The sequence below is a fragment of the Takifugu rubripes genome, chromosome 4, assembly GCF_901000725.2.
Source record: "Takifugu rubripes chromosome 4, fTakRub1.2, whole genome shotgun sequence".
Lineage (NCBI taxonomy): Eukaryota > Metazoa > Chordata > Actinopteri > Tetraodontiformes > Tetraodontidae > Takifugu > Takifugu rubripes.
In genome coordinates this window covers 9,548,789-9,562,373 of record NC_042288.1, presented here as the reverse complement: position 1 = coordinate 9,562,373, position 13,585 = coordinate 9,548,789, and the positions used below count along the sequence as shown (strand labels likewise).

The following is a 13,585-nucleotide window of genomic DNA, read 5'->3' as shown; positions in this document are numbered from 1 at the left end:
GATCATGTGACCAAGCAGAAAATGAGTGGGCAGAAGAAGAAAAGAAGAAACTTGTTTTTGCTTCAACATAGATGATATAAATAAACTGACTACATTCATATTTAAAGATGATCTGACGAACGAGCAAGTAAAAATTTACCGCACAATATGTTTACTTGAGCAGATGAAGATGAGAGGATGAAGGTGAAGCTGGAAGATAATTGTTACGACGTCAGAATCGCTCCCTTCTAAATAATTGACTTATTGTGACAATACAATGACGCTAGCCATATTAACAAGATGAGTCGAAGACACCGAGCCGATGGCGGGTCATTAAGTTTGAGTAGGCGGCAGACAAAGGGTGGTGACTTCATATGGGTGGTGCCTGTGCTGTTCGAGGTCACCAGCATATGAGGGAGGCCCCATAAATCGTTCCTTTATGAAAGGCGGAGAGAGATCCGTTAGCTCTGACACTGACAATTGATCACACGCCACTGAACGGTCACGCACCCAGAGCAGGAAGAGCGTGTTTCATTTACTGCTGGCTAATGTTGTTAAACAAGGCAACCGATAGCATCCAGGGAGTCTCTCAGGACTCCTAGGAACTCATCTGAGCCAGCCTGTGGTGGGAGGTATCGATCCAGAGCCTCTCCCTCATGTTCGTGACAAACACAGGTCAAAACAAAGTCTCCAGAAGTCATAGTTCCTGACTTTTCTGTTTGTGCTTTTATAATACACAGACTTTTGTCTAAATTTATAGACCAAATTTCAATTTAAAAACAACCACTGAAGTGTTTTCTGCCTTGATGTAACGTGCAAAATGACCTTCTACAAGCATCCTGATGGAGCTTCGCATTTACTGAATGTTGTCAAAAGCCCATTTGGAGCGGCAGCAGCAGCAGCAAAGGCTCCTGAAGCCATTTCTAAATGTTTAATCTCACCTCTCACCTTCTCAATGCTGCCGTCCCGATGAAACATTTGACACACGGCCATTACAGAGGTCTTACTCAGAGCTTTACTGACGTGTATGACTGTACATCTCAAGAGCTTTACAGGCACACTCTGGCTGAACACACCCACCCACACACACACACACACTGTTATTTAAGATGTTATTCTCACAGATGCAGAGCGGCACCTTAGAACTAACAGATTATATTTGTCTTGCACCACAACAAATGGACAAAATATCATTCTGTTCTGTTTTAATGTGTTAGTCAATAATGCAGCATGCAAAATTATCCACATTCCCTTAAAAGCAGATTAAAATATATTTACCACTTAACAATATTTGTAGAATTTAACTTGGCTAAGAGCTTGTGGATTAGCAGGAAAATATTCGCCCACTTAGCGCGACGATCATGAGATGAGAGACGTGAGCTAGATTCATCCAGGAAATTCGCCCTCCACCACCCATGGTTCTTTTGTTGGATCGTGTGTGTGTTTTTTCTTCTCTGCCATTCACAAATGCATCTTAATTAATATCTTGTTCTCTGTCACATTCACAAAATCTCCCATTTGTATTCCTCCTCGGTCTCTCTGCCGCTGTCATTGGTGACCTGTTTTCATCTGTCTGTGCCTGCCTGATTTTCTTCCAGTTGCACAATCTGAACCCCGTTTCCTGTATTCCCCATTTCTACCGGCTGCTCTAGGTTTCATTCACGCCGTACGTCTTTTTCCCTGTCATTTAAATGGCTCTGAAAAAAGCCTTTTTCAGCTGTAATAACCTCCGGTTTGTCTCCAAAGTCACGCATGTGCTTTTCCTCCACATTCTTTACGCCTTCCTCCACACGTGCCTCCTCCTCATCACTGCCAGGCGTTGTCAGAAGCGTTGGTGTGGTGGATTCAGTCCTGCTAATCCCATCAGCTGTTGTAATTTTTTAAAAAACATAAACATAAATTAAGACATCACCCTGGGAGAGAACTTGCACAGTACCAAATGTTCAGGAGGGCTGGGAAACCTGAATGTTGCCTTCATGACTCATGGCCTTTGTTTGACATCCCAAAATTACCATTGGGTTGCTCCCCAAAACTCCCCAAAAACTGCTAAAGCAGCAGCAGCAGCAGCAGCAACAGCAGCAACAGCAGCAACAGCAGCAGCAGCAGCAGCAGCAGCAGCAGCAACAGCAGCAGCAGCAGCAGCAGCAGCAGCAGCAGCAGCAACAGCAACAGCAGCAGCAGCAGCAGCAGCAACAGCAACAGCAGCAGCAGCAGCAGCAGCAGCAACAACAGCAGCAGCAACAACAGCAGCAGCAACAGCAACAGCAGCAACAGCAGCAGCAGCAGCAGCAGCAACAACAGCAGCAGCAACAACAGCAGCAGCAACAGCAGCAGCAACAGCAGCAGCAACAGCAACAGCAGCAGCAGCAGCAGCAGCAACAGCAACAGCAGCAGCAGCAGCAGCAGCAGCAACAGCTGCAGCAGCAGCAGCAGCAACAGCAGCAGCAGCAGCAACAGCAGCAGCAACAGCAGCAGCAGCAGCAGCAGCAGCAGCAACAACAGCAGCAGCAGCAGCAGCAGCAGCAACAGCAGCAGCAGCAGCAACAGCAGCAGCAGCAGCAGCAACAGCAGCAGCAACAGCAGCAGCAGCAGCAGCAGCAGCAGCAGCAGCAGGAGCAGCAACAGCAGCAGCAACAGCAGCAGCAACAGCAGCAGCAGCAGCAGCAGCAGCAGCAACAGCAGCAGCAGCAGCAGCAGCAACAGCAGCAGCAGCAGCAGCAGCAGGAGCAGCAACAGCAGCAGCAGCAGCAGCAACAGCAGCAGCAGCAGCAGCAGCAGCAGCAGCAGCAGCAGCAGCAGCAGCAACAGCAGCAGCAGCAGCAGCTTCATATCGTGCTGTAACCTGAACACTTTTAATTAAGGAGGCAGAATCTCATAGTTGACATGCAAGAATTACACCACCACCCTGTGGTAGAGCAAAGCATTTTAGAAGTGTTTTGTGCAACATTCAAATGTTTACTGGAAAGATTTGAGGAACACCCATAAGAGATGAAGAAGGAGATGAAGAAGGAGACGAAGAAGAAGATGAAGAAGGAGATGAAGAAGGAGATGAAGAAGGAGACGAAGAAGAAGATGAAGAAGGAGATGAAGAAGGAGATGAAGAAGGAAATGAAGGAGATGAAGAAGGAAATGAAGAAGGAGATGAAGAAGGAAATGAAGAAGGAGATTAAGAAGGAGATGAAGAAGATCATCACTGACTGAAAACAAGGCCATAAACAACCTCGTTTACATATGAACAGACTCTCCAAACAAACAAAGTATTTATTCAATGGTTGAAAGCTTCTGCAGGAGCAGAAGGTGCATTTAATGACCTCTATTTTCCTTTACGCTGCTCATTAGTGGCCATTTTCAAATAAGAATGTGACCTGATGTTAATATCGCCAACACGTGCACGGCATCTTAAACCCTCTCATGCCTGATTAACGATTTAAACCAAAACACGTGGGTACGGTGGAGAAACGCTTTTGTGGCTCGTACCTCAGTGCTAATGCACCGTACGGTTTTCCAGACGTGATGATAAAACAGAGCCAAGCTCGCTCTTCAACCCACCCTGAAGGCACCACCATCTCTCGTGATCAACGCTGTCACTGCCTTGGTCAGCTGTTCCTCAGTTTAATTGTTGCTGTATAATCTTTGTGCATCACCAAACTCCCATCAGTTGTGGGACAAAAAGGAGAAAACATCCTCCCGGTCCACAGGTCAAGAACAAGCTGTGAGAACCCCAAACCAAGATTCCTCTGTTCTTGTGTCACCCCGACCGAGAAATTTGAGCATCACACAGTTCTGCTGCTCAAACATCAGACGCCGTCTTTCGCGTCAACAGAACGTATTAACAAGCTCAGCGTCTCCTGACCTCGGAGGAGAACAAGACCTCTGTGGTGCTCAGGAACAGCCGTCAGACCGTATCCCTGTGTCAGCCTAAATGAGCTGGAAGCTCAGAATCGGACTTTAACTTCTCCCCATAATTTGGTCGTTAAGGAGAAAAATTGAGTAACTGACGGGAGCGTGTCCTCCCCAACACTAGGTGGTGACGTGCAGCTTCTAAGGTCATTGGGTCCCGGTTCTGGTTGACCTTCTCCTCATGTTGCGGATCAGCAACAACAGGTAACTGGATAATCACAGCTTTTTTCCATTTCGTACTCAATGTTTATGAATATTTGTGTTAAATGGGGGTTGTGGATCATGCACACACGTGCACACACGTCATACACGGCGAGCCCCAATATCAGTCAGACGAACGCGTCTACGCCCATTTCGGTTGTCCGGTTACAGTCAGATTGAGACAATAATTCCATTGAGACAATAAATCGCATCTGGATGATTCATCTTGAAAAGCCACACCCCCAACATTTGTATCGCCCTTGAAGATGACATTTCAGAAAACCTCTTTTTTGCTGCCCTCCTTCCCGGTTTTTGAGTCGTCGCTCTCTGTTTCATCTCCGCTCAGCTGTTTGTCTCCGAGGGAAAATCTCCTTTCACAATAAATGTTCTTTAAATGTTCACTCACCGCTCACAATGACCTCATCGCTCACAGCCTGGAAGTCTTTGAGAGGCGAGTGAGAGGATTCCAGAGATGCCGAAGTTGGTCCCACGTTTGTAAAACACAACTTCCATGATGCTGAATGACGAAGCTTGAGAGTTGGGAGTCTTGTGATGAGTACAGTTTGGAACCAGATCATTTATACTGATGCGTTGTGACTTCACAGATTTCATTTGCAGGATTAATCCATCGGATCAAGTCCTGCTTTTTCACTCTGGGGGTCTTAATATAAATTTGTGTAATTACATGGAGGTCATCTTGTGTAAAACTGCAGAGTGGGAAACACTTAGAGGATATTGCTTTCTTAAATTAAATCTTCTCCTTGCAGACTCTCCGTCCCTCCCTTCATCTTCATCCTTCCGTCTGAAGTTACATAATCAAGTGAGTTCCTGTTGTTTGTCTCACACATTGAAATACACACACACACACACACACACACACACACACACACACACACACACGCACATTTAAAATGCAAATCTGCAACGTGCAGAAGTACGAACACGTGTGACCACGCAGAAAAGTCCACAATGCTGCAAATCCACACGCACGCCTGCTTTAGTCCCCAACATTTCCCTTCTGTGCCATCAGGTCACATGACCAGCGGCACCGCCACAGAGACGTGAGACACATTGTCCATCATGAATTAATTATGGGTAAAAATAGAAAAATGCGGTACGTATGAGTGTGTGTGTGTGTGTGTGTGTGTGTGTGTGTGTGCGTGTGTGTGTGCGTGTGTGTGTGTGTGTGTGCGTGTGTGTGTGCGTGTGTGCGTGTGTGTGTGTGTGTGTGTGTGTGTGTCAGACAAGGAGAGAGGCACCTCAGTCTAACATGGAACAGGACGTGAGTGCAGAGCTGAGTCACATCTCGACGTTTGTTCCTGTCGGTGCCACTCAGAAGTGTTGCGGTTCTCAACAGACGGGCTCGTCCCATCCGTCTTGTTGCGTGTTTTCTGCACTTTTACTGACATGGAAACACACCAATCATCACGGGGCCACATTCGCAACCCTCCTGCGGATGAACTTGGAAGATCACAGGAAGCAAGCGCAGGAAAAAAAGCTGCTTTTAAGCTCAGTTTTCTGAAAATAAATTGAAACGTTTTCTAATGTTTGAGCTGATCTTTGCTATCATGTTAGCCACTATTTACCCTGACAAGGTTGCTGCTTTTCAACACAGTCAGCCCAGATGTTGTCACATCTCAACATCCTGCTGCTTCCTGCTGCCAGAGAAAAACTGAATGGGATAATTTGGTATTTAGGCTGACAGAAGTCTAATCAGCTTCTTTCAGACATGGAGGAAACTACAGCCTCTTTGTCATTTTATCTCCTTAGATGTTTATTACTTTGAGATTCCTTTCACGTCTGCTGCGGGAATATTTAAGCCACAATTAAATGTGATGTGTGATGTGCTGTGAAAACGGCTCCAATGTCACAAATTCATTTGAGGCTGCTGCTAAAGGTCTGGACATGTCCAAACGTCATATGAAAGCCATCCTTTAAAGCTCTGCGGTCTGGATCAAAGAATGAATTAGCCGCACACTTTGAGCCTGGGTGACGCCTGAGTGCAGGTTGGCTGACAGCTCGGCGCCACGTCTGTCCTGGATAGAGGTAATTAGGATTCCTCCAGTCCTTCGTACCCCATTTGCATCTGTGATTAGCAGCGACAGCGGAGGACGACTGAGGCGGGGTTTTGATGGCCGGGGTCCATTTGAGGGCTGCAGCGCCCCCTACCCCCAGACGCTTGGTTGTCCACATGAGCCAAAAAAAACCCCAACCCAAAATGAAATGAAAGAAATGAAACTGGGTGAAAACCTGCTGGAAACACCTTCGTGCTATTTCTGTTCCTTAGACAAGGTCACAATCTCTGGCCAAAGGTAGATTAATAGTTTTACTTACACGTTCAGCGGGTAGATTTTAAATCCTGCTCACAAAACACCATTTTTACTGCATTTATCATGAGTGACATGTCTGGGGAGGCTGGGATGTGAGCGGGTTCTTGCAAGATGGGGCCGGGGATGATGACGCCGCTGCATGAGCTGCCCATACCATAACCCCCCCCCCACCCTGGGCCACCTGACCCACAACGCTGACATCAGCAGACCGCTCACCCACATGATGCCATCTGCCTTCCATAGAGAAACCCGGGATTCACCCACGAGGAGAACACCTCTCCCAAGTACCAGATGCCATTGATGTGAGCACCCACTCAAGTTGGTTACGAGCACGAACTGCAGCCTGGTCGACACCCCGGGGATGACGAGCTGGTGAGCGTCCCTCAGACGGTTCCTGAGAGTTTGGGCGCATTTTATCTTTTTTACAGCTCATTTTTGAATGAGTGCTGTGGAATTATCCTCATTTTCTTGCATGGGCCAGTCTTCCACAGCTCCTTTTATCCCCCTTTGTTGCTCCGTCTCATTTTTCTTGGCTTTTTTCCTCACCGTTTTCCTTTTCCTCCTCATTTGTTTTTCTGGAAACTGACTTCCTGTTCCGGATTCTTTGCAAAATTACAATCAGTTTGAATCCGCAAATACAATCTGGCTCATTTTGTGTTACTTTAAACAGTGAGAAGGCTAATGTGATGTAAATGATGCCATTATAACTATCTGTGCTTATTTTTCACTGTTTGCTCGAGGTCATTTGAAAATGGGTCACTCAGGTGTTCAATGCGTGAAGGGGCGGGGCTTAGGTGTCATTAATATTTAAGACATTTAGGAAGTTCATGAGACAACCCTTCAGAAACATTTCCCTTTCATACTTCCTGTTCTCACAGCTACTCCCTGGCCAGCTGGTTTAGATGCACACACCAAAAGCCACGCTGCCCCCCCCCCCCCCCCCACGTCTCTTTGAGGTGGATTAGGGGAGCGTAATCTCCTTCATTCACCATCAAACACAAATACAGAAGGTTGTCTGGGGTGTTTGAACGGGCGCCTCGACAGAACAACCATTTGTGGCCGACCTGTTCACTAGTACGAAGCTCCAGCTGAAGCACGTGCACGATGAAGGTCCATCGTGCTGAGGTGCACACCAACCTGTGTCACATGGAGCTACAGAGGAGCCGAAGGGCCAGGAGGAAACGTCTGGTCTGGTTTATTCCGCGCTGATAAAAAAGGGAAACAAAGTGGTTTTAATTTGAAAACTGGAGCTCAAGATTAAAAGTCCAGCAGAAGATGAAGTCTCAGCAGGGGGAGGTTGCAAACAGCTAAAATCAGAGCTGAGATCACTCGTGTCTGACAAAGTTTAACCAAATTAAATGCAAAGCAGCACTTTTCTGATGAGCAGCACTTTGATAACATCCAACTTAACATTCAACGTTCAAAAAATCTCCTTTTTCTGTTTTTTGCTGAAGTCAAAGCGAGATCAGAGCAGCACCCATCACTGCTGGTTCACAGGATGGGAGACGTGTAGGAAAATTAAAAGATCAATAATTCTCAATTAGAGGAGTGAGTGGGCCCTTCCTGGGACTGTTCCAGGGACGACTAATTGAATAGTCTGGGAGTTACTGTCAGGAAAAGTGGTGAAGACTGAACGGCATTTACATCTCTGATTCTCACTGAACTCACTTAAACACCCAAACCGGAGAACCTATATGTTCAAACATATGATATTTGGTATAGGTTCCTGATTTCTCTGTTCTTAATTTCAGAAGTGGTTTCCTGGTAACTCTCGCTGTCTTATTTCTACAGAATTTGGGTGATTTAATCTGTTTTTTTATGCTTTCCTTCTCAATCACAGGAATAGGAATCCAGGTTATTTGTTGCAGGATCTCGGCGTGTGATCCAGTCAGTGGGAAGAATATAGAGGTAGTCCAACTGAGAGATGGGGGGGGGCAGTGCCATTCAGGGCCCTGGCGGGGGTGTCCTGCTCTGAACGGTCCTGAAGACCTTTCAAAGACCAGAGACACTGCTGAGATACCAGCGTGAGCTCGGAGGTGGCAGCGGTGGGGGGGAAGGGGGGGGGGGATCTGGGGGGCTGGGGGGGTTCTGTTTTGGCTGCACTGAGCCGCAGCAGCTGGACCTGTTGATGGAGATGCTTCCGGTTCCCTCTAAAAATCCTCGCATGACTCATCTGATGACGGGATGAAGCGCCGACTCACAACTGAGTCACACAGAAGCTGCAGTTCGAGCTCGGTGCCAATTTATCTGCGTGGTTTTTAAAGTGAATTTGGGAGAGCGCTAAAATCCCCTCTCAGGGCCCCCATGTGACACTGGGAGCACTGGGACACAAGACTCGATTCATCGTTAGGGACAGATTTGGATGTGTCGTGTCCTCACCTCAGCGTTAGCTTACATCAGCTGCAGGAAGAGACACAACTGGATCGGCCTCGGGCATCGGCTCGTCCAATCTGTCGGGGGGGGGGAGTGAGAGATTCACTCTCAATTCCAGCAGAGTTTTAAACTAGTTTATTTATTTGTCGACCCGACCATGAAATCGATACTTTCATTTTGCATTTTCCTGCTGCTGGAGCCTCAGTGGTGGGGGGGACCTGCTTGGTCTCCTCTGGCAATTAGAGCCGAGGTCAGATGACTCCTGGTAGCCGGTGCCAGTGAAACCCGCTGATGTGGACACAGTTGGACAGATGACTCAAAGAAGAAACAAACGGGGGGATTGGGTTCCCCCTGATTTTTGTTCCCTCAGATTCAGCCGTTGTTGGAGGCAGAATTAGCGCTGTGGACCTCTGACACCAGCCGGTCCGGATTCTTTGAAGCCCAAATAAATTAGCTCTCATGAGACCAAAGTGAGTCCAACTTGGACACAAACCTGAACACGAGAGGATCTGAGGTCAGAAGACGGAATGACAGTGTGACCGGATCTGCATCTGCTGTGTTTTAACAAAAGTGGGTGACTTATTTGAAGGCTTTGTGCTTTTCCTGGATGCCTTTTTAGGCCATAAATAGATGTTAACCTCAGCATTTCTGGAGTTGTATGATATCAAAATGCTCGTGCTCTCTACATTATGCTATAATGTATAATACCATGATGCTGTCCTTAATGATTGGCAGCTGTCGACCTGTTGCCGGGTTGGAGGTCAGAGTGGCTCCAGCACCAGACCGGACACATCCCACCTGTTTCAGATCAGCTTGAAATGTATCTACAAACCTGTTGCTGGCGCAGCTTCTTGCAGTTAAACTTCATTTCTTCCTTTGACTTTGTGGTTTAAAGGTTGTTTGTGCTGCTTAACGTTAGCCAGGTGATGTTAGCATTATTATCCTGATGAACTTGGAGAAACCTTCGGATGTTCTCTCATGTGTCCATGTCTTCAGTTTGAAATTGTCCTGTTTCCTGTTCCCCCCCCCCCCCCCCGGATCAGCTGCGCCTGACCCCCACCCTGAGCTCCTACTGTTGTGGTTACTGTCGCCCGCGCGTCCAAATCCTGTTTGCACACTTCACACCTAACTTCATTCTTCCAGAGGTGTGAAAGTCAGAGGGGCTGTGGACAGAAAACAACTTGCAATTACCTGCAGATTTCTATCAGGAGCAGCCCTGCCTCCACTGGAGGCCAGGACACGTCTGCGTGTGTGGAGAATTCTCAGGGTTGACTCACTTTTCTCTGAGTCAATCCTGAAAATTGACTCAATAATGCGAACAATCAGACAAGACGAATATTTCTCAGGCAGCTGAAACTTTTTCGCTCCTGCAGTGATTTAAGGAGATAAACTGCATCCATGGACACATTTTCAGGTTTTTTTTCCCTCGCTTGAATTGAAAAAAACTCCATTATAACACCGATCGCCTCAGACAGAAGGTAAAGAAGGGAAAGTCCACGAGTGCAGACGTCTTCCGTCTCCTCCTCTTTCATCCACAACCAATTAATAGTGTTTTGTCATCATTAGCTCGTTATTTTCCTCTTCGCTCATCCTCATTCATGCCTCCTCATCCTCTTTTCTGATCTCAGATGGACTCAGAGACCTTCTGACTGGCTTCATCCTAAATAATCCAGAAGAAATTGAAACCCAGCAAGGATTCACACTCCAAACACTAATGTTTTTACCATCTGACTTCTGGAAGTCCAACAGATGTGAGTCCATCATCATTCACGGCTGCTGGGATGTTCCAGTGCACGTTCTTTGTGAAATCCACATTGGATGATATCAAATCTAGCAAATACAAAGTGTTTCGCACTAGTATCAAAGGTCTGTGATGCTGCATTAAACACTCATTTAGTCCGAGGGGGAAAAATGACATCAACACTTGATAACAGACTAAAATGTTTCTTTGTGTTTCTGATAATGGCGCCAAAGTGGTGTTGGTGGTTAATGACCCGGGTCAGGCTGTAAGAGTCAAACCCTCCGCGTTTGAGAGGGTAAATGTAGCGCCGCAAAGTGGATTTAATCAAATTTAGTGTTGAGCCTGCAAAACTTGTGGCCTCCACCGTGGAGGGAGCAACGGCTCCACGTACCAGCGGCGGTGATCAGCAGGCTGCTCTCGCTCGCGCTCCTTTTGTATCATTTCTCTTTACAGGGAATCCGACTGTCATGTCTGCGGCACTCAGAGGAATTTAAATTTCTTGCATCATGAGACAGAGAGAAGGTGGTGGTGGTGGTGGTGGGGGGGTGTATGTCAAGAACTGCCAGCTTAAATCCATTAATATTTGGGAGGAGGAACATTTTAATGCCCTGACTGACTCCAGAGTCGAGTCAGTCAGGGCATTCAAATCTTCCTCCTGCGGCAGCAGAGCAACACTTCTTCAAAACACAAGACATTAATAGAAATAAAGAACAAAACGTTATTTTTGAGTGTGTGTGGAGAGCGTTGCACCAGGGTTAAGGTCTTGGTACCTTTTTTATACTGAAATCGGATGGTGGGAATGGAGACAGCTGGTGGTTGTTGCGTTTGCTGTTTTGGTTTTTGCATGTTTACCACAATTACTTGGTTTTTGTGGACATAAATTTGAAGCATTTGTCGCTCCTTCCATTTATCTTGGGTCCAGAGAAGCAAAGCTGAGTGGATGGTTTTAAAATCGCCCTCTAGTGGCCGAGCGTGGTAAAGCTCCTTCAGCCCCTCATTCTTAAGAGAATAGAATCTAAATATTTCAATGATGGTCTCAGATATTTGACTTTACAACTGCAGGTTTCGTGTCTGTGTCTATTACATCATTATTAAATTTGACAGCTAAAATATTCCTTTTTCCAAACTCCTGTGACACCCAAATCCATTCTAACGAGGTTTCCTTCAGGAGAAATAAATCCCTGCAAGCAGATGAAAGTGTGACCCTGATGGATTTGACCAACCAGCACACGGAGCTGCTGGAAGCTGATCGAAAAGGGTGACCTAATCTGAATAATAAAACTTGTTTGATCTCCTTTTTTTTCTCCATTTGTGAGTCAATTTGCAAAACCAAAACCAGAAACATGGAGGGAAAAGATTCTTTTGCAGCTTCTGAAGTGGATGATGTGTGTGAGTGAACACAGTCCAGGCTGCGGATGGAACATTTGCTGGTGCTAGCTGTCTGTGGCCACCCAGACGGTGAAACAAGTCATCGCTCCAGAGCTGAAGCACCGTTGTTGTTTTTGTTTCTTTCCCCCGCCATTTTCATTGACATTTTTCTTCCAGAAGTTTCACTTTAGACGTTCAAGTTTTGAACCAAATGACTGAAGCGACATGTCGCTGCGGGAACCTTTGAGGGGTCCAATCAGGACGAGTTCTTGGAGTAGCTGTTGACAAAGTTGCCGTCTCACTTCTGTGTTTAAAATGAGGCCGACAGCTCCAATTATGATGATCTGGTACGATGAATGATTCATGAGAGACACTTAACCATTGCCAACAATGTCTCTGAGAATCATTTATTTTGTCTTGTTTAGGGCCTTTTGCTGTCTCGACCCACGTCTCCCCCGTTACCTGGACGTCACAAAGCTTGTTTAAGGCCGAGCTCCAGACTCAGGTCCACAAAAGGTCAATTTATACAACGGTGAAAATGTGGCAGTTTGTCTGTCCGTCCCTCTGCCGACACACTTGGTTCAGTCCACTCACCTGCCCTCAGGTGTGACCATAATGAGGTTTCTGAGAGGCTGGAGGACGTCGCTGGGACCAAACACGTCTCGGGAAGCAACGGCCTCTGAATACTGAAGCAGATTTTAATCATGTTACATTTTCTATCATAACATTTTAAGAGGCTGACAGGAAGTGACAGCAGGAAGAGTTTGACAAAGTTACCGGAGGTGATTTGAGGTTAATGGGAAGTGTCTGTTCTCGGCATGCAGGGACACGGCGAGCGGAAGAGGCGCAGCTCCATCCCAGCAGGACCTGGTCCACGAACGCTCTTCAGGCTGACCTCTGACGGCAGGAAGGATGCTCAGATGGCTGCAGTCGCATTGTTTTCCTGTAGATTTGAGCTATTTCAATGACTTTTGGAAAGAAATCTCTGAAACCTCAACATAGACAAACATGTGACCTGTCTCTCTGATGCCCCCCCCCTCGTCTGACTGCACTCTGGGTGTCATTTTTCACAGGTTATTAAACATAAATATGCACTGAAAATCTGCATTAATTATAATCAACCACAGGTGCGGGTGATTGACAGCCTGTGGTTCTGTTGAGTCTTCACGTGACAGATGGCGTTTTGGTCTCCATACAAATGTTTCATCTCTTCTCTTGATTCTTTTCTCCAGGTTTTTACATAATTTTCGTGAAAGTCTGTGCAGAAACATTTACTTGACACACAGATTTTTGGCAGCTGCCTGCATGCGTTTGGTCACAACATAAAGGTTGTCGAGGGTATTTTGCAGCTAATTTTGATGGCCGGAGGTTGAACAACTTCACAGGCTAAAGCTAACCCCCCCGCAGGAACACGCTAGGTTTACTCCCCAGATAAACTGCTGTTTGATGGGACGTGTGAGGAGAAGCTGACGGGAACCTAAATGAATTTCCACTTTAACAGAAGCGCGACTTGTTCTGACAGAACGGGCCGTGTTTGTGACGCATCGGCGAGCACCAGGACGCTGCACAGCTGAGCTCCTGGAGAACAACAGCAAAACAAACTCAGCTGGGGGAAGTGCCGCAGCATCTGGGGCCGCCGCCGGAGCTCCAGCCGGGGTCCTGAGTCCTCCACGGCCCCGGCCAGTGTGACGGC

At 46.9% G+C, this 13,585-nt stretch overlaps 1 long non-coding RNA gene across 1 annotated transcript; it reads left to right on the top strand.

The window, feature by feature from the left end:
* The first annotated feature begins 10,459 nt into the window (after positions 1–10,459).
* LOC115249618 (uncharacterized) lies at positions 10,460–12,440 on the top strand. The gene is made up of 3 exons (XR_003888294.1): positions 10,460–10,534; positions 12,070–12,239; positions 12,318–12,440. It is a non-coding gene; the product is annotated as an uncharacterized lncRNA (long non-coding RNA).
* The last annotated feature ends 1,145 nt before the right edge of the window (positions 12,441–13,585 follow it).